The sequence below is a fragment of the Cuculus canorus genome, chromosome 3, assembly GCF_017976375.1.
Source record: "Cuculus canorus isolate bCucCan1 chromosome 3, bCucCan1.pri, whole genome shotgun sequence".
Lineage (NCBI taxonomy): Eukaryota > Metazoa > Chordata > Aves > Cuculiformes > Cuculidae > Cuculus > Cuculus canorus.
In genome coordinates, this window is record NC_071403.1 from 79,085,537 (window position 1) to 79,107,303 (window position 21,767).

The 21,767-nt window shown below is 40.5% G+C and overlaps 1 long non-coding RNA gene across 17 annotated transcripts in view; it reads left to right on the forward strand.

The window, feature by feature from the left end:
• Nucleotides 1-21,767, forward strand: part of LOC128851802 (uncharacterized) — a 512,727-nt gene that overhangs the window by 473,024 nt on the left and 17,936 nt on the right. For 15 of the 17 annotated variants that reach the window (XR_008449259.1, XR_008449269.1, XR_008449267.1 and 12 more), the window contains 3 exons: nt 11,453-11,645; nt 14,408-14,456; nt 14,973-15,030. This is a non-coding gene — a long non-coding RNA (uncharacterized LOC128851802). Of the gene's footprint in view, nt 1-11,452; nt 11,646-13,739; nt 13,789-14,407; nt 14,457-14,972; nt 15,031-21,767 lie in introns of all 17 variants that reach the window. The other 2 variants (XR_008449265.1, XR_008449258.1) reach the window with 1 other exon arrangement.

The window sequence follows — 21,767 nt, forward strand, 5'->3', positions numbered from 1 at the left end:
GAGATAATAGTTATTCCTTGTTTCTTTACTTCTTATATTAAGGAAAACATCATCAACGTTTACCACATATATTTGCATTTGTCTATAGAACTATCTCACAGAGCTGGCGTTAAATCTATGCAAACTGTGCACAGCTTGGGTGGGTAGACATGAGAGAAACAGAACACTCATTTCACCAAGAAGCACTTTCAGTGGGAGATCAACTTGAGAATCAATAAAGCTAGTGAAAAGCATGATGAGATCTGCAAACCATGACCTGTCAGTGTTCTCTTCCAGAATATATGCCTGCCCTAAAGCAATTGCTCTGATAGGTAACAACTGCCAGAATCTTCCCAAGGTATCGTTAACTCTGAAATATGAAGGTGACCACTGCTCCATTTACATTTCTTTGGTGAGTGTTAGCAGGAAAATCCTTCCTGAACTATTTCTCCATCATGTTGAAACACAGTTGCACAAACCTCCAGCTTCCTAGTCAGTCTGATTCTGATCAGTAATAGCTAGAGATTGTTTTAATCTCTGCATTTGAAAAAAAAAAAAAAAACAAAACATAAAAACCCCCAAAAACAGAAGAGAGGAAGACAAGGTGAAAGAGACCACTACTTTGAGTGCTGGTGCAGATCCACCAGTTTTCAGGTTTTATTTACAATGGATTTTAGGCAGAGATGTTCCTCTGAGAAGACTTCTTTCAGTCTTGTGCTTTCTGCAAGTCTGAAAGGAAAAAGAAAAACAAGAACCAAGAAGGTGAGGTCATGCAGGGGGCTGAAAAATCCAGATCAAACAGCAAAGAACACCCGATTAGAAGCCAACACATTTCTCTTTTCAGTATCTCTAAAATTGTTTGGCAGACTTAATTAGAAACAGGTGCAAGCTATAATATTTATTGCAACAATGCATCATTTTTGTCTGTTTCCAAGGTCATCATTCTAGCCAATAGAAAGCCAGCAACCCACAGGGAGTATAACTTAGTCTATATGGATAAAACGTGAATTACTTAACCCTTTATCTAATGGAATGAAATATAACCTTGCACAAAGCGCAGAGCTAACAAAATAGAAAATCCTGTGAGAAATCTTTCATGATAACAGGTTCTAGTCAAGTAAGTGACATCACCAGCTGAGCTAATAGCCAGCCTTAGGTAAAATGGAGTAGGTGTAGATAAGGAATGAGAAAAACACATTTTTTCTTATTTCTTCTCTTTCAAAGGCCTGGGTTTATGTAGAATTTGCTCCAGTAAGAGGCCATGATTGTGTCTTATCTGGCCCCTACTGTACAGTTGGGTCTCATACGCTGTGTTCAGCTAGGCTTTAGCGATGTGTTTCTTCAACTATGTGTGTCTCTAGAGGAATTAGGCTGCTGATGCACCTGTACAGAGGCACCTAGACACTGCCTTTTTGAACTGCCACTTGAGTGTGCTGGGGTTTTTCAAGCAAGAGAAGCCTGAGAGAGAAAGTTGTTTATCATTCTTGCCTTTTAAGACAACAAATTTAGAGACAAGGTCCATGTGTTTCTCCCAGTCTGAGGGCACGTGTCCCAAACATGGTTTCACCTGATCCCACAGCAAACTTAATGGTTAACAGTGACAGTGCCCTCAGTTACAAAAAAGCCCCATTTTCAAAGCCAGCACTTAATTCCCTCTTGTGAGTTTTTCTCATATTCTTTGCATGACTTCTTTGTGTTTTTGTGATCATTTGAGAGTGAGGATCTTCTTTTAAATTCTGTTTCATTCCTTTTAAATGTGACAAATATAAATATGGAAACAAAGCAGCATGCGTTAATAATAGAGATGTGTGAAATTGTGGGATTTTTGCCTTTTTGCAGAAGCCGCAAGAAGTTGCCAATATTTCTGCAGACGGAAACTATTTTTTTCCACCTTCAAATCATCACACAGCACAAAATCTGTGGCTATTTGTGTATCTTTGGGTAGATGCTAAAGGTAACAAGGGAATACAGACTATCTCTTGAGAGTTTACACACCCTGCATCCTAGCTTGTTCTTTTGGCACCCACAACTCCCTGAAAGACACCCTAGCATCTAGTCATCACTGTTGCCTATGTCTGCCATCAATTACTAATGTTCTGTGTGATCTCAAGAACCATTCTTAAGAGAGTATCATCTGTCTATTAAATTCAGAGGTAGGACAATCTAAGGACATGATATAGATGGACTTGAGATTAAATGCTGAGTGACTGTTTAGTGAGAGACAGATCCTGTAGTAATTTTTGGAGACCTCAAAAGAATAAAAGCTTATGTTTAGAGAGGACTTCTTCTCCCATATACCTCAAGCAATGTCCCAACACTAAATTTTCCAGAAGCTCAGACCTAGCTGGAAACTTTGCAGGTCAGCATCCTTGCTAATGTGTTCCCTGTAGAGAGTTTAATATCCCACACTTTTTAACTGAGCCTGACTCATGGCTTGCAAATCCTTTTAGTAGTGGGCTGATGAGTTTGTACATCACCCTGTGCATCACAGGTTTGCTTAGATAATCTGGTTTTTTTTGAAATATTCGTAAATGTCCTCATTGTAATGTTTCCCTCCTCTGCCTCTCCTCCTCTTCAAAACTAGAAGTCCCATACAGGGCTAGCTGTGAACCTGGGAATCTGTCTCATTCTTATAGTCAAGCCTCTTGCTAGCATTTTACAATAAGGAGCATAAGGAAATAAGGGAGATTGTAGTTGTCCAAAGCCTACTAGGGTGGCAGCTGCGATCCTGTGGAGCACCTCTGGTGCCCAGAAGCCAGCAGATTAGTGAAACCCAGAGGAAAGCTTCCTTGCATTTGTAAAGATATTTCAAGGCAGTATTTACACAGTCCTTCAGAAAGTGTTCAACGTGTGTAAAGGTGTGGAGATGTGAACGAGAAAGCCAGGCTTCTGCAAGGCAGCTGAGCAAGATGTAAAAGTAACAATCACAGTTGGGACTTTCCGGAAAAACACTGAGGACACTTGGAAAAGGAGGTGGTGATTCTGGGAGGCTCTGCTCCTTCAAGGTGTTTTATTTTGTGTTGTGAGTGCCAAGCCATACTTGAATTGTATTTTACTGGGAATTGGGCAGGTTCAGTTACAGGTGTGTGACTTGGTTAGCTGCTTCAGTCTTGGGTCATTTCTGCATTCTACTTAACTGAATAATACCTTCCCTTTCTTCTTTTTTTTTTTCTCTCATTGATCAAGCTGCTTTTGAGAAAAGTGATACTTTGCATATCTGGCTAAGTGCTGTTAACAGCCTCTGCCTGCGGTTTGTTAAAATTAAAAAAAAAAAAAAAAAAAAAGAAAAAAAAAAGAAGTGTGATCTTGCTGGAGAAGTAATTTGCTTCTCTCCAACCAATGATGGCTTGCACTTTATGCAAATTGGTATCTAGGGACAACAAATCCCATTTAATACATATGCATAGTTCATAAAAAAAACGACGTGAGAGAAAGAGAAAAAAGATAAAGCAACGAGTCAGCAAAAGAACAGGTTCCGAGGAAATTTATTGTCCCAAATTGGACATTTGTAACAGATGATGTGAACAAGTGTTAACTTTGTTTTCAGCAGCTCTTCACGTACATTCACTAGACATCACACAGATTATGTTTTAAGGATCTGAACTGTAATAAAAAAAAGTGTCTGTGGGCTTTGGAGTGTTGTGTTCCATATGGTTGGGGAAGTGCGGAGTTATTGCGACAAGCATCTTGTGAAGCTCATTACGCACGGCGGTGTTAGATGCGAATTGCTGCGCATCGCTATAGGGTACGTACATGACATCCCACAGTCAGCAGATAGCAACTGGAAATGAAAGATATGAAGGCACAGAGTACAGCTTCAGGGAACATGTTAGACAAAACATCTGCTGGTATCAGAAAGCTGCATTATCAGATCATTGTGGCCATGAATTTTTTATAAAGACTTTTTTTTTTAAAGCTGCAACTTTGAAAGTGACATTTTGCGAGAAAGTTTTTGATTGAAGTGTGATGTCAGGAGAAAGGCCAGTCTAGTTTATTATCTGTGTAAGAGCCAATATTGGCAGCCTGAATCAACTCCTTTCTCCAAGCAGTTGAGTTGGCCATTCATGTACTACAAGTGCTTTTTCCCTTCTGATCTTGATGGCTGATAAAACCTTGACCCGGATTACAGGTTGTAGCTTCAGTACCAGGCTTCTCAGCAGGGAGTTTTCAAAGTTTTGTTCCTGCAGGGAACTTAATGACTTAATGACATGGCTGGGGGGCTACTGAACAAAAATCACCCGAAATGCGGAACCTTTCTGTTCGGCAGATGGAACATGACGTGCTTCACAAGTGCAAAGCACAGAGAGGAGATCTCAATGTCCTCAACTAATTCCCCCTTGAGTGTGACCTGCACAGCCACCAGGCATCTTGCCACCACTGTAACACTGGTGATCAGCTGCTCTGCAAGGTTGGCCACAATTAAAAAGGCCATCATATGTTGCTTACAAAAGCTTCTCAGGCCTATGGGCTGTACTTTGGGAGCACTGCTGTGAGCTACGGACATCTCAGTGCTTAGAAGGGCCTCCTACCTACTTAACATTCTTGAGATTCATAAGAGCAGTGAGAAGGCATGAAATGTATGTGCGTATTGTAACTATTTACATTAAAATGGCCAGGCATTTTCCAGTCTCTCACGTCTCCTGCCCCAGCTATGAATTTTCCTTCGTGCCATTTGTGTTTGAGGTTAAGACAACCTCCCCCTCCGCAGCAACAGGTACCGATGAAAAACCTGTCTCCTGTTGAGCTGCAGATGGTCTCTCTCCCTCTCCAGTCGACTGCTTCAAAACTTTTCATCCAAAAGTGAGCAAACTGGTCTCCCATGCCAATTCACAAATGGTCACCTCAGAACAAAATTTCCTTTATTTTTTTAACTTCTTCCTAGGACTCCTTCCTGTGTGTATGTGTAGGGGAGGGTGGGAGAACAGAGCAACATGTCCAAAAGCATCGTGACTTATGAAAGGATTTAGTTGTCAGCAGCAATTTTTTATGTAATGCCATTCATTAACGTAATGGGGGCTGCAGAGAAAGCCAGAAGCAATTTGCACTCCGTCACTGATACTTAGGAAGCCTGAAAGTAAGTGAGGGATTTTTGCTGGCCTGACCTGTTGCTGAACGAGGCAATTGTCAGGTGAGGGATATAGCCGCTGAGAGCGGCTGCAGAGAGAAGCGGCACTCCCTGAGATGACAGCCTGCGTAGGCCATGCCTGTAACATCATTTTCCGAACTGCTGCCTTTGAGTAGCATTTAAAAACAGCAGGCCTGGCATACAGGACATGTAGATCAAGGTTTGGCTGTGTCACTTACCTAGACAGGAGCTACATCAGGAAGGTAATTCATTGTCCTCACCATTGTATAAAAATAACCCTAATGGGTTTTTGTGATTGCTTCCTTGGGATGAGATTTTAGAAAATACCTAAAGATAAATTTAATGAAAACAGAAGCAGCCCAGAGGTGAGTAGTTGGGTTGTGGGTTTTCTTTTTTTAAAAAAAACAACTGTTTAATTAGAGTTTGGAGGTTTGAGTTTTATTATAAACTGAACTTTTTATTTTAAACTTGCTCATATTTGTGGAAAGAGAAAGCTGAACATGGATCTTCATTTCCCAGGGGATCTCTTCACTGGACTGGCTCTCATCTGTGCAACCAGGCATGAAGCTCCCAAACCCTGTTTTTTCTGATTTTGAGGGGGACAAGGAGGCCTTGTCTGAACACTGGTCATCAAGGACATAGTTATAATTGCAAAAATGTGAATCAGAGGCTGCTACATTTTTAACATTCTTCTTTAAAAGAGTGCAAAGCTTTTTTATCTGAAGCTCATATTCCTTTGTTGACTGCACCTCCACAACTCCAGGGCACTCGAGAAAGAGACTCTGCTGTCCTTGGGTACTGCTTAGCTGGAAAGCTTCTTTCTCCAGACCAAAGTCTTTTTCCTTTGAAGGAACGACGCAGCATCCTGGTAGGAAGCATTGTGTATTTAGAGTTAGGAGGCTGGAAGTACAACCCTTCAAAATGAGACATCAACCAAATTTCTTCTTAACTGTTGTTGTCGTATGCAATGACCCAACACTGAGCAAAAATGAGTCCTGCAGTCAGTCCTGTCTGTGCAAGTGTGTGTACAAGGCAAGCGGAAACATTTAAGTACCTCTTTTGGACATGCAGTCAGATACTACAAGCCAATATATCAACGTATGCTAATTGGTCTGTGCTATTGCAGCAACTATGGTTTTAATTGCAGAGGCTGAAATGTGAACATATAGTCCATCCCCTCCCCTTTTTATTCACCTCAGCTTCTAGTTTGGGTTTACGCTATGCTTTGAAGAATTCCTCTACTATTCTTCAACTTTTGTTTGTCAATGTGTACTCTCCCTCATAGCAAAAATATTTCTGAACATGTAAAGTTTCAATGATAGAACAGATATGATAGAACATTTCTGGATATGTGTTTGTATAGATGCGTGTGCATATATATACACATATGTATATATGTGTATATATACATATATATACACATATGTATAAAAATTTATTAATATGTATAAAAATTCTGCCCCATCTATGGATGGTTGTCATATGGCAAGCTTGTAAAGAGTGTAGGCAGTTTGCCGAGTTGGCAGAGAAAGCAGAGGGGGCAAAGAGCTGGCACTGCAATGTAGCAAAAGAGCATGGAAGAATATATGGACGTACAGCTAACAAGAAGGGAAGGGAAGTGGCTGGAGGGTAAAGAGATATAATGGGTCCCAAATGTGGCAAGCACATATGCTGCCATACAGCAAATGCAAAATGCCACCGCTAGTGACAAGTGTATTGCACCTAAGGAAAACAGCTGTGCCAAGTGCCCAAATCCACATTCAGCCTCCTGACCTCATGTCTCCCTGGTCTGATGTGGATTAAACTGGTCAGGTCTGAGAGCCTGAGTATGTGGTCCACAAAAATAATGGCTCAGTAAATCTCTGAAGTAATTCCTGCACAGCTACCTATTTTGCACTTGCCATCTTGCATTTGTAACATTGTTTTATTTTATCTTATTTATTCTGCTGTGCTTGGTGTCACACAAGCACTTTGATTATCTGTGTAGATCATTGCATGCTTTAGTGCAGTTCTGTGTTACAAACCCTCCCACATGACCCTATTATTTGTTAATAATTTTTCTATTTTGAAGAAATGGCCTTTGACACCTAAGCTGGATCTCCTGTTCTTGGGCATAAATATAATAAAGTCCCCTGTGAAGAGCATCCCTCTAACTGGTCCTATCTGCTCTGTATATATTTGAATATATAAAATATTAATAAATGGTTGCAAACGTTTAATTATATCCATTTGACTCTATGAGATTCCATGTCTGTAGGCTTTCCATGTTAACTGCCTCTGTGATACCTACATGCTGCTGATTTGTTGATCTTGAGATTTTAAAGCAAAATAAATCTAAGATTTGTGGTTTGATTTGAATTAATCAGATCTGATTAGACTGGATCAGGCTGTTCCAGAAATCCTTGAATCTGTGTAATATGATTTCTTGTGCTATTTGAAAAGAAATAGTTCATATCTTGAGTAAGAGTGCTATTTATTTTTTTTGAAAGAGTTAAATCCTACGGAGGGGAGCATTATCATCATGTTCAGGGGGTAGGAAAGAAAGTGTTTTGTTTTATGAAAATACAGTTATTTTAGAATGGAGTCACCTGGTGGTAGATTTCATAAATGTGCATAAAGAGATGCTTCCTAATATTATTAGTTTGTGGGGGTTTTTTTTCCTTCCCATAACACTGGCTGTCCATCTAGAGTCTTTGATAGATGGAGTCAGAAAAACAAGACTCCATTTAGTTTAATAAGCAGAATAAAGAGAAAGGTTGGAATTATGCGTGGCAGAGGACAATAATGCAAACTGAATGATTTTTCAATTAACAGTAAGATCTATGAAAGGCAAAGGAGAAAGGATCCTCCTCTTAGAACTTGTGGTTCCCTGTACATCTTCACATGTACACCAAGGTGGTGTGAGGGCTGCAATGCTGAAGGACAGAGGGCAGAGGGCAGCTCTGGTGTTAGCTTTCAAGCAAAGCCTTTTAGGGGCTCTGCTGATGGCATCTTTTGGGTAGAAAGTCCCCAAAGGAAATTTTGCACTCCTAAACATGTTCACCTCAGATGGTCTCTGCCAGGCCCTAAATTGTGAGTATGGCATAAGAGGGATTTTAATCACAACCCACTCTTTCTCGCTTGCTATTTCTTTCCTCACTTTCCAGTTTGCAGCCTGGAAAACACGCCATGGAGAAACACAAACCTACCTGTAGAGCCATTGGTACGGTTTTTTTCATGTAGCCTTTATCCTTCTATTAAATCCCTGACTGTTGTGTGCTGGAGCAACAAGCCATATGTTAAAGATGTTAAAGAGCAAATACATTGCAGACTGTACCAGCACGCAGAGTCAGAGGGGAAGCAAGTAATAATGTTGGGAGAAGGGGAAAGAAGTGATTATCTGGTAGTGATTGTTCGGGAGGGCAATAGTGGGAGGTGCTGTAAGTGACAGGGATTCACTATGGGATGCAAATCACTTAAGGCAAAGCCATTAGGATCAATTTAAAATACCAAAGAGGGAGACTAAAGTGACAATGGTGTATTTTAATTGAAATCACAAATTTTATCCTGCAAGGTATGGTTTAAAAGACCAGGACAAGTTACTTTATCTGGATAGCGGAAGAAGTTTTCCTTTTTTTATTTAAAAAAATGTTCATTTTTGCAAAGATCAAAGTGGAGTAGAATGGAGGTTTTTTTAGAAATTTTTAAATTCTGTTTCTATCTATTTTCCTATTTTAACATTCTTTTTTCTCTTGACGGCCATGTTAAAACTCGAATTAACTACATTACTACTGCTTTTAGTATGATTTTAATAAAGCCTAGGGCTGAAGCATGGAATCAGGATGTGTCCCATTAAAAGAAAAATACAGTTATAGAGACAATAAATAGCATGTACAGATAAACACATTTATCTACACATTAGTTTTATTTATTGAGCTAAGTAGCCTATGTGCAGACGTGGGGGGTTGTTTTAGACACTTTTCCAAAGCTGAAGTCCATATGAAGGGATTGTTACTGGTTTTGGCAGCAGAAATGCAAACTCGGTAAGAGAGCCTGGCATGGGAAACCACCGAGTTCTGACATATTCCATTTGCTTCTAAGTCTTTGATTTCTACTCACAGAATCTGACATATGTTGGGCATTGACCTTGCTCTTTTAAATAAGCTTATTTTAGACCTTTGCAGAATGCTGTCTGTTTGGCCTCGATGTAAGCTGTTAGGGAAATGTAGTACAAACACAGAAGTTGTATGTTTTGAATGCCAGAGATGTTAAGCTGAAGAGCAGTTGGTAAGATCTGTATTTCTGACTGCTTTCTGTGCTCTTAAGAAGGAAGTGTCCTTAAAGAAATGAAAATTATTTATCCTGCATTTTAAGAGGATTTGTATTTATTTATTTTTAGTGGGAAGTTCAGGTCCAGTCTTCTTTTTGAGTCTGAAATATTCTGATTAGCCTCTCAGATGTTTAGCGGAGTCAAAGCAAACATTTCAAAAAGTAAGTGACTGTTTGGGATATCCCAGCTCAGAAACCTCAGACAGAGCCAGTGTCTTGTTATATTGTAGAATCAACCCCCTGTAAAAGTCTCTGAATACAGGTACTCAAATATGGGAGTAACTTCTCCAAAGCTTGGCCTCTTCCTTATGGAACAAGACACTTCACTAAGTGCATTTCAAGAAGAGCTGTAACCTTCAGTGTGGAGATTTGCTTTCCATTTGTCATAGGGGAGCAGCTTGTATGAAAGTTCACAGTGAAAGTGCTGCAATCTTGCAAATGCCAGCATGTATCACTATGCAATAAAACAAATCACTGTGTCCCAACATGGCAAATTAGAGCAAGGGAATGGAAGTGCTTTTACGAGGTGGGTAGAAAAATGTCCCTCGTTAAGCCTGTGTCTACTGAAGTCAATACAAAGCCCCTATCAACTCCAGGAACAGCAAACGCAGAAAGAAACTTGGAAGCACATTTGGGATGTGTATTTGGTGTTCTCCTGTTGCTGGTAGACAAAATCTTGCACCGTGGAAATTCAATCAGCTGAAGGGTTGCTGATTTTAGCCATATCTGAGTAAGTGGCAATAAAATTCTATACATAGGAAAACACATATAAAATTGCCAAAATAAATGTAAAATTGAATTCATAGTTGTATGAAGCTCTTTGGGACAAAACCTGGCTAAGGAGAGACATCTGACCTCTGCCAGAACATTAATAATCATCTTCTGTGGCCCGTGGATGGCTCCGTGCACTGGCTTCCTCTCAAAGAGTTTGGCTCAGTTGGCTTTACAAACACACAGGAAGGGCATGAAGACCTGTCTTTGTTGACACTGGGTTAAGAGGCTGTGAGCATTTGATGTGGAACATTTCCTTGGCTGAAGGAGTTAGGAGTAGATTTTTCTTTACCCTGTCTGATTCAGTGGCAGCACTGGGAAGCCCTCCTGTTACTATTAATATCTCATCTCCAGTATGTATACGGGATTCATAGGTTGACCCATAAAGTTTTTTTGGGAAATACATGAGCATCATGCCATAGTTGCCAGTGCTGTTTGCTGGTTTGTGTAGGATGAGTTGGACCTGTGCCATCAGCCAGCGGGAAGGATGGCAGAGCTGCTGCCATCTCCTGTAAAGGGGGCCTGACCGAAATTCCCTTAACCGTCACTCACAAGCTTGTTTTTTCCAGGAAAATGGCTTTTATTTGTTGTGAATTCTTCATACAGAAAAGCTTCATACAAAAACTAAATAATGTAACATATGCTGAGTTCTGGGCAGATAAAGATTGAAAGGACTGTGGTGTTTGTGCAAGTGGAATGATAGTGACAAGCACCACATGAATTCCCTGAAGATGGCGTCAGGGGACTCGATCCCCCATAAAATGATGAAAGACTCACATGTAATGGTGTTTTGTGAAACAATTTGAGCATAAATGCCACATTCTTCCCCATTAACAGCTGACTTCCATTGTACCCAGACTTTTTATTTTTAATATGTATTTTGAGCACACTGAGAACAAAAATTTCCATTGTGATAGTGCTGCGGGAAGATTTAAAAGTTGTGGTGGACTAAGAATTGAAATGCAAGTCACAATTACACACAACCTCCTGCTGAGGCCCAAATTTTTATAGATCAGGTTCTGCAGCCCTGATGAAGAATCAGTGATCTGCCTTTCCTGGAATTCACAAATTAGTTGTGGTCTATGGTATCATTTCCTACGATATAATTGTAACTTACCAGATGAAAGTTTGTCACTGAAGACAGTCCCCTGATCTTCCATTATTTTTCCAGCTGCAGTGCCACCGAGGATCCTTTCACAGACAATGCAAACGCACTCATCACAACTCCCCACTCTGCAACATGCTCTTGCTGAATATAAACATAATGTATATATTGATCCTCTCCCCCTTGCTTTTTCTCTCCCCCAGTGTGCAGGTGGTAAAACACTGGCTGCCATGAACTTCCTGTTAAAAAAATAGAAAGAAGAAAAAGCTGTTGTCTGGAGACTGCTAAATAGCAAACTGCAAGCTTGTAACGTGGCTGCTGAAATCGCTACAAGGATAATAAGGCATACACACATTTGTGGATAATTCTGTTTGCTAATTGCTCATGAAATTTCAGGTAAGGAGCATCCCATTCAATTTGATATAATAGGTAATGGCCTGGGTTTTGCTTTCCAGGGTGAGTTTTTTATTATTACTTTTATTGCTGTCATTATGAATACATGGCTCTTCATGTTTGAAAGAACACTTCATAGAAAGGCTGGGGCACCGGCAGCATGGGAAGTTTCTAGCCACATACAGGGCAGGTGGTAACAGCAGATCTCCTCCTGCCACGCTATAACCCAGGGCAGGATGTTCCTGACTGTGAGAGGACAGGTCCCTCTGAACACTCCTCATGCCTTCACCTCTTTGAAACACAGCATGCCAGCAGGGAAGGCTGTGTTGCGGCAGACTTTTTGGGTTACCAAGCCCTGCTTCTTGGGGCTGGGCTTTCTCTGTGTTGGTGGAAACATTTGCCCTGCCGATGGGCAGTGCGTGCTCTCACCATCCCTGAAACAGAGCATCCATGATGAATGCGGAGCAGGTAACTGATTACTGGACATAGAAGAGTTAGAGGAGTTAAATCCTGCTCTCTTTTTTCTAGAAATGGGTGCAAACCCATTTTTATAGGGCCCTGAATCTATCTGGATGATAGCAACGCTCAGTCCTTAATAGTTTCAAAGTAGTACCTTAAACCTTAGGGACAGCTTTGCTTCTCAGTGCCCTGAATGACAAAAGCTTTCCAGGAACCCTCTGGTAATCCTTTTCCATTCCAGCTGATTAGAGGTTCTTGACTATGCAGAAATATGCTGAATATTATTTTCAACAGTGATCACAAGCTTTGAGCTGAATCATGTGATCTTCATCTGCTTGCCATCCTCCAATTTTAACTAGTTCTACTACTTATTACTAATTAGCCACCAGCTAATACTAATAGCTACCACTGTTGCTGCATTTAAGCGTTCCATATACATTAATGAGAATTAGCATTTGTTGACAGCCATGGTGGGAGTTGCCTGTCTATAGCATTTCAGGGGTCCTCATTGCAGTAACGTTTGATTGCCTCCTTCGGTAATTATAATTGACACTGAGCAAGGTTTTCATAGGTCTCCTTTGGCTGTACAAAGCTAAAAGACATATTGAGCTCTGTCTGTAGTGGAGAGAGGAGGCCAATAATATATTGCCCAATAACAGTCCCTTCTTTTCTCCGTCCTCCTCACGTGGGAGTCACATAACACAAAGGGATGAAGTTGGGGGTCTCTGCTGCCACATGGGAAGGTGAAGGCAGGATTTTGCCAGGATGGCAGCTGAAGACTGCCCTTGCTCAGAACAGACTTTCAATTCACCCTCCTAGCAGAGCACTTGCGAGGCTGCTCAAAATATCACACTTCTGTTTCACTGTCCTACATGAAACACTCCTTCACTACTTTTTTAAAGTGCGGAAAACAATTTAGTCTTTTTAATTTAACGTCAGTTGACTTCTTCGTTTGAATATGAAGGTAGTTAAAATGCTGCAGAAGTTCAGCACGCCAGCAGTAAATAACTCTAGTGGGCCTTTCAGTGCCTATTTAAAAAAGGGTGCATAATCAGAATTAAAGCAGTGGGTTTAAGAAGCAGGGAGAAATACAGGCTCCTTGTAACTCTTAAAAGGAATATAAGTACATGGCCAGTGCTTCTTTATGAATATCAACTGCCTGATTGGAAAAAGAGGTACGGAGGAATGCCCTGGCCTCCCTGGTCAGCTTCCCGAATCCACTCTACAGAGAGAGGCATATGTTATACATCCAGCCTGCGGGCTCTGGCTCGGCTTTGCACTGAAAAGTGAGCTTTTTCCATTTGCTACCATGGAAAGGAAGCTGCTTTCACCCTTACCCTGAAGAAGATGAGCTATAGGAACATACAAGGGGCTTTTTTTATAGTTAGGGGGCCAGAAGGGGAAGCAGTGGTCATAAGCAGAGATTGGAAGTTTGCTTGTTAAGTAAATCTCAGACTGTAGCTGGTTTTAATTTATTTTTTGTTTTATGTGCAGGGGACTGGGCTTTGCAGGCCTGGCTAATATCAAAGCCTGGGGTTTTGTAGATTTTTAATCAAGGTCCACTTTGGGGGGTTCTGCTTTTGATGGTTGTGGATATATAGGGGCTTTTGTTATTTTTTTGTTTTTTTCTTGCTGCAGTGTCTGGATTTCTTTACTTAAACTTTTCCATTCTTCAGACTTGAGCCAAGTGAGTGATTTCAAATTACCCAGCACTTTCCAGAGAGGGCTTTTTTTGTTGTTTGTTGTTTGGGTTTTTTTTTTATTTGGGATTTTTTTTTTTTAAGTGAACTTGCACTCCAGTTTCCCTGAAAATCACAGATGGCATCTGCAATCCTACCCCACTGCCTCTCACTAATTTGGCATTCTTAGCACTGTCTAAATAGTTTATTGTTCATCAAATCTGTATGAAAGGAATTTTATATATTTTTTGTTTGTTTGTTTTGTCCCTCTGCTGGCAGAAAAAGTAAAATCCAAAGTATTTCAGCAGGTGCTATTAATATGCAAATAATGGAGAGTACACTAGGTCTGATAGACCTCCCAACTACAGGGGAGGTGTCGCTGTTGGAGCAAATTAGCTTTCCATAATTTGCATGCTTTTCACAGCCTCCTGGGATTATATTTTAGATCAGAGACAATAAAAGCATATGCTGTTAGTTTAAAATGTAACTAATTTTAGACTTTGAAACCATTTTAACCTAACTTCTTAGTGGTATTAAACTGTTATTTGCAAAGAAACTTTTTTATACAGCTTGTAATTTTCATGGCCTTTGTCTTCCCCCACTAACTGCTCAATCTGTCTTTTCAAGTTGAAAGTGAAGAAGGGAATCTTCCAGATGGCTGCATCTTGAAAAACAGGTATTTATCACAAAAAAACAAGTCCAGATTGTCCTAGCTTGGTTCTGAGTCTGCATACAGGTCCTGAGGGGATCTAGATTGGGTGTTTAAGGTCAAATTTCTTCCCTCCCCTTTGGCATCTTCATGAGCTGTAAAATTCATCCAAGAGGAACACTATGGCCCATGCTGACCAGTAATAGAGGGAGGATGCTGCTTGTGTAGCATCACAAAATCTCCTTTGTTAACCCACCAAAGCAAAGGAACACTGAATTGATGTGGCACACGTGCCCAGTACACTTGCCAAGCTTCAAGTCTACTTGAAAAGTCTGTTTAAAACACATGGAGAAAAAAGCAAGAATTTCAGTGCAGGTTCAACCTGTAGAGTCAAACATTATTGAATTGTACTGGCACATTATCAATGGCACTTTCCAAATTGATATTGACAGCAAAAATCATACTGTTGACATCTGTGGTTTGTGACAACTTGAAAGATGGGGCATCAGCTGTGGTGCCTGATAGTTCGTGTCTTTATTTCAGGTGCTGCAGTAATTACTTTCTATCCGAACATACTGCACTACTCGAAGGGACTGGCCAGGTAATGTGCTTATAGGGCAGCCACTTGAAATCTGTTCCTTATGCCCCTTCTGCTCCTCTGTTCTTGGGTATCTGTTTTGCTGGTAGGCAATGGTTTAGCTGATTCAGATAGGCTTCAGCAGCAGACTGTAGTGGCGTCGGCTGAGGGAGTCTGTGAAAGTTAGAGAGGCAGTCATTTTATTTTGTCTTTCTGCCAGTTGTCCTACTGCCCAGAGTATGTGATTTGTGAGTTTCCTTTGGCACAGTTGCTCCATTGCTCATATATCTGTGCAGAGTTTCCAGGTCAGGTGGTCTGCAGGGTCGTGGCCATCTTTTATTTCAAGAGGGATAGAGTTCAGGGGTAGGATCAGATGTGTGGAGGAGATGGCAGCCAGGTGGAGATCAAGTTAGCGTTATCAAATTTATTTCCAGCATGGGAAAGGTGAGTGTCAGCGAGAGAGAGTAAGGCTGAAAGATGTCCTTTGAGACAAGGCCAGGAAAAATCTCTTGGGATGCAACTTTGGCCAAACAGCAATGTGTAGTAAGATCCTTCAGAATTTTTGAGGCCATAACTTTGCCATCAATGCTTTTATAAGTTTATTCCATGCACACAATATATGGAGATACTTCATTTTGCAATAAACAAAATATAGAAGAAAGGGTTCGATTGATGCTTGACTTAATGTTACTGTGAATTGTGATATTAAAGAACTGTATTCAGACGTGACCAATGCACTGAACTCTGTGAAAGGGAAATCCCTTCCCAGCGTGAATCTGTTGGAGTTAGTGGAACTGCAGACAATTGCCATAAAGAGAGAGAATTAAACTATCGAGTTTGTTCCCACTCACAGAGGTGGCTATACTACTAAACTGTCCGTGACACAAATGATTGCCATAGTCAAGAATAGGGTCCAGCAATGAAATGAATGCTCTTTAAATGCCACTCCTACCACACCAAGCTGGATTTGCTCCGGCATGTGATACTGCTGTGTCCCATGTGCTGTCTCTGGTGCCCCATTGGTCTTTCCACTAGGGCAATTGAGTCTAGCATCTTTACTGTACAAACCTGGAGATTTAACTTTTAAAATAACCATTTCTGAAGCTGTAAGTAAACCAACGTGAAGAAAATAAAATGTGTTGGAGATAACTTGTAACAATCTCATTGAAAATGCTGGATGTTTTTTTCCTTCACTCATCTCACCCTACATGTTTTCTAGCATTAATACCAGTGACCTCTCACTTCTGCTGCTTTTCTTTAATGGGATGTGGCTTGCCTATTATAAACCTATGCATTGGAGTTAGAAACGGTTGCTTTATTTAAAAAGGAAAAAAAAAAAAAAGAGAGAGAGAGAAAAAAGGGGTCTGATTACTCAGGTGTTGATAATTAAAAAAAAAAAAAATGAGATGTTGTGCCAGATGGCTGCATTTGTGAAGCAGAGTGTAGTCAGAAGGAAAGTGGAAGGAGACAAGGCAACTGTACATCAGAAGTGTGAAAACATGATCAAAATACCTTCAGCCTTGTTTCACCAACACTGGATTAGGAGGCAACTGTGGTGAGATGCAAGCAAAGAAAAGCATGAGGGGATACTGTTTGGAAAACAAAAAATATCTTTTAATAATGAACTGCTTGACTCCTTCCAGTAAAAACTTGGAAGTTTACAAAAATCAAGAGACTTTGTTATTAAATGACTATGTACCAGTAAGCTTCAGAGCTCTGTATCTAGTGTCACTGCAAAATGCGATGTGCAATAGAGTAAAATATTGATAGCAGGCTGTGTCACAGGCTTAGTTAGCATTATAGCAGGATATGCTGCTGCCAATCATCTGTAAGTAACCACTCTCTCCAGTGACACAGACAGTCAACAGCTTCGTGCCCTGGCTGCAGATGTCCTGGAAGAGTTTTCTAGTAATGTGTGGGAGAAGCGTTACATCTTATTTCAGTTACATTCATATAGTTTGCTCATTGCTTTGCACATGGCCACACAAGTGATATCCAGGAGCTCATCCTGGTGGTCTGGATTAGTGGCTGCTCTCAGAGTTGAAAGGGGTGGACTTGTCATAACGACACTGGCTAATTTGTACCTCAAACTGTTTGGGAGGTTTGCTTGTTTCATGAAGAAGCTTTAGTCAACTTTTGGTGCCAGAGCAAAGTGCTTGCTGAGCCTGTAAAAGCTGAGAACTTGGCAGGCCCATGGGCGGGTACTTCTTTACCCTTTCATATACTGAAATGAATCCCGGGTACTTTCAGCTTTGCTTCCATGCCGCACCTTTTGGCTGTCACATGGGGAAAAGTTTTGAATAATTTGTTTGATCTGAGATCAGAAAGCCAAATGTTTTTTTTTCCATACTTCAGCTGGCTCTGCTCAAACCAATTCATGGCTCCACACTCTCTCCTCCTCTGTGGTCTTTCAGGATAAAAGGAGAACATGGCACAGAGAAGGTCAATCTGACAGCTTGACCTCTGCTTCCCTCAGTTATATCTTCATTTACAAACTTTGTGGTGCTTGGGTTTCATCACAAGAACCTCAAATCATAGTTTTCTTAGATTGCAGTTTGATTAGAACATTGCAAGGAAAATCTGCTTTGGTTTTCAGCAAAACCATTCCCAAACACACACAGCTTTTCTCACCCCAACACCCAAATAGCTTCAACTTACTGCAGGGACTTTCTAGCAGTAAACTTCATCCAAATATATTGAAGGTAAGTTACATTAATAATTGGTATAGAGAATGTGGCAGGAGCATGCATCTTCCTCTGATTCTTGTTCTGTTACTACTAAAGCTTGAATGTGAAATTTTCCTTCTTTTAGTTTTATAAAATTTGAATTTCTGTAATAACTTTGGATCAAAAGTTTATTCTCCACGCCAGGAAGATGATTTTTTGTTACAAACTGTATTGTCTTATTTGGGGAATATGTTCACAATTGAGAAAGAATTGCCTTTATTAACAAATCAAAAGCTTATGCTGTCAAAACTGAAATCGTTCTACCTTTTTATGTGCAAATTAAAGCTTCTGTCAAACTTTCAGCCATGGTGCATTTAATTTGTGGAAATATAAAAATATCTGGCTTAATGTTAAAATATTCTACACAAAGAAGGAAATATTTTTCAATGATGCATTGCAGTCAAGATCCTCTCAAAATTAGATTTGAAAGAAATAAAGTGGTGTTTTAACAGAATTTATTTTTCCCTACTTTCTTCATCACCAAAGTTCAGTTCAGTACTGAAAAATGTGTTTAAGTTATACAGGTGTTTGAATATCTTGTTGGATCACGGCCTTTGGAAATGAACCAAGCTAAATGTAAGTGTGTCCAGGGCAAGGAAGCTATATGCCCTGTATTTTTCTTTATAAAAGAATCATGAGATTTTGTTTTTTTATTTAGTGGCAAAAAGACTGAGAAACTTTTGACTCTAGATTCAGTAAAGTTGGGTAAAAACATAAAAGGCAACTGTTGGCTTTATGGTGAAAACTTGTGTTTCGCAAGGTCTTTGTAGAAGAGGATAAAATTCTGATTATCTAAAGTTGGGCACCAGTTCTATACTTAGGCTTCCAAAATAAAGAGCTGTCTGTTTACACAGCAGCACCCGGGAGCTCAGTATTTCTGGAAAGCCAGTACTGCAGGCCTTAATTCAGCAGCATCCTTCAGCACGTGCTTTATTTCAAGCACATGAATGAGGCCATTGATGAACCCTGATATTTTGAACTGGACATATTGTTGGATACTTAAATATACATAAATCCTATTTTAAACAGCCAAATTTAGGAAGCATTTGGAGAGAAAATGGCTCTGAACCTGGCTATCTCTGGAGCGTGTGATCAAAGCATGAGGCTGATAGTCACGACCTACGTCAAAACTCAAGTTAATATATACGAGAAGCGAAATTCTTTCAGCCGAAAGCAGATTGGGTTTGATCTAAGACAGTCTGCATTCAACCTAAGCGTATGCCTGTCAGTTTATTTCCCCTTTTTAATGGGGATAACAGCAAGTTGCCCTTCTACTGTTCACCTGTTTTTATTTGGAGAAGGAAAACCCTGGTCTCTGCCTGCAGTATTGCAAACTGCTGGCAGAACCTCCTTTTCCATTGTTGTCAGTGTCTTTAGCTGTGTTTTGGCTTAGTTGTTCTTTCTTACCATCTCTGCAGACTACTTCATGTTTACTTCCCAGCTCTCCCTCTGTGACCAGGGAGTTTTTACCATAGCTTTTTGAGGAAGGGTCCTGCCAAAGCAGGCTGTGTTTGCCTGTTGGGTTTTTTTTTCAGTTAGATATTCTAATATTTAGTCCTGTCTTCAGAGAGGTTTTAATGGTGCTGAGTCCATTTTACCTCATTATTTTGAAGGCCTGAACCAGGGACATTTGCCCTTCTGCAGTGCTGAGAAGAGAATAAGTGGATGTATCTTAAGGAGCAGACTCATTCCCTAAAGTGGCCCATTCCCGCGCTCAGGGCAGTGCAAGCAATTATCCTCCAGAAAAGGCCATCTGAGCAGTGCATTAGTATGCGTATGTCTAGGCTGGGATGTGCCCAAGAAATCACAGCACAGGTGTTGCTTTTCCAGCCACCTGGCCAGCCCCACCACAGCAATGCTGAAGCAGAAGTGTCCTTCCAGCCATACTGGTACAGTCTTGACCACCCACTTCTCCTGTGCAAAGGGTAAAAAAACATGTTATGAATTTTGTCAACTGACAGAAATTCCTTTTGGTTGGTAAATTATAGTCTCCAAGGATTCAGAACACCCGCTTCTCTACTGCTTTTATGCCGATGTTGTTAGCAATGCATAATTCTAGCATCCTAGTTTTTAAATCATTCCTCTTTTGGACCATCTCTGTAAAGGGAGTTTCTACAAGCTGAATGAGGAATGTATTAAATTTGAGGGTGCTTATTACTGGTATCAGGCCATTAGCTATAATTATGGTAAGATAGCTGTGGAGTCTGTGAGTTGTCACAGGTTTTCCCTACATTCTCTTTTCATATCCACTCCCCAGCATGAATTATGTGATCTTTGTATTCTGCCTCTCACCATGAGAAACCAATAAAGTGGTTCAGGTTGGGATCTCCTATTTCAGGCCATAACCATACGATCTAGCCATCCCATAAAGTACATTCCTCCAGCTAACTGCTTTCCATGAATTCTCAAGTATGCATGGCACCCAGTGGGTCTGGTCCCTCCAGCTGGTGAAAAATCCTACCCAGCAAAGCTGTAAGGCTCAATGCAAATTACTCAAGTGCTGAAACCTCACCCAAACTGATAAGTTGTGCCTCCATGCTGCAGTCACGACTTCCTTGATTTCTGCCAGGAGCCTCTAAAATGGTGGAGCCTGTGCTGTTTCTACAACGTGTTTCTGTGCAAGGATTCAGGGAAAAAGGTCTTCAGACTCCATGATTTGCTGTCAGAAGGGCTGATGTGAGGCAAAGACACAGAGATGAGTACGCTGTGAAGCTAGACACCTCCCTACTGACTTTTCCCCAGGCAGGAGTGCCTTATCCTTGTGCTCTTGATACTTTAATTGGCCTGTGTGCAAGCTGGACATCTCTCTCTTTATTATTGTTATTATTATGCAATCAGACACTACTTAATTAAAGAATGTGCTGGGGATGCACTATTTATACAGAAACTATGTACACTGAAATCTTTTTTCTCCATGGTGATTGCAGATAATGTGGTAAGCTCTGCTTTGATTCATTAGTATAGCAAAAGAGATATTCAGAATTATTTGGTATAATTCACAGCACTTCAGAATGCATATATTTTCATAATACTTTAAATCTCCTGCTTGTGCTAGTAACTCAAACATATGATGACTGGTTTGCTATAGCACTGTCATCTTAAAATTGTGGTAGTGCCATTTTTTCATCGTAACTGGCCAGCCAGGAAGCTCACTTAGCACAGTATTTGTAGGGAGACACCACTGTGCAGTAATGTGGCTGTTCACAAAACTGCTTCCAAGCTCACTGAGGGTTGCCAATGCCTCCAGACTGCAGCCTCACAGCAGACCCTGACACCACAAATACCTGAGTGAAAACCATGGGGAACCCTCCAGAATGCAGGGACTTTCTTCTGTTCCCCCATATGAGAATGTTTTCCTAAGTGACACTCAGAAAAAAGAAAAAATCTTTAAGTAATTTTGTTTCTTCGGTTGGAAAAAAGAACACCTCTGTTAATTTTAATTAATTCATTTTATTTAGGATAAAGTTATTTTATAATATTTCTTTGAATAAAATTTTGTGCCACTTCTAGTCTGGTTTTTTTTTTTCTGACATGGTGAGTAAGCAAACTCTTAGGATTAGCAATGAATCACCTGTATCTCCCCTCTCATTTCACATTCATTCCTTTCTTGCCTTATCAGGACCATCCTTCTGGCTGCACTGACCTGGGCATGACTTCATCTAATCCAGTGCTGGAGAAGCCTCAGGAGGCTTTCCTCATACATTCATGCAAATAGCCAGTACCATCATGTAAAAGACTCTGGTTTTAAACACTGTTGTTCAAATATAGTCTCAAAAACTCTTTCGAGCCAATGGTAATCTTTGGCAACAGGAACGGCTTATAATTTCCATTTTGAGTTCAGATTTTTTTTTAAAAATCAGGACTTAAATTTCTGACAGCTGTTGAAAGTTGTTTCACCCAAGCACCATGTGCATATAGATCTCACCACCCCCATCCTCACAGCAGAGCTTGTCCAAGGCACCTTTGGAGACGGGATTTAAAAGTATCGCTCCTTAAGTGATTAAACCTAGCCTTAGACACCTGAGAGCAGCATGT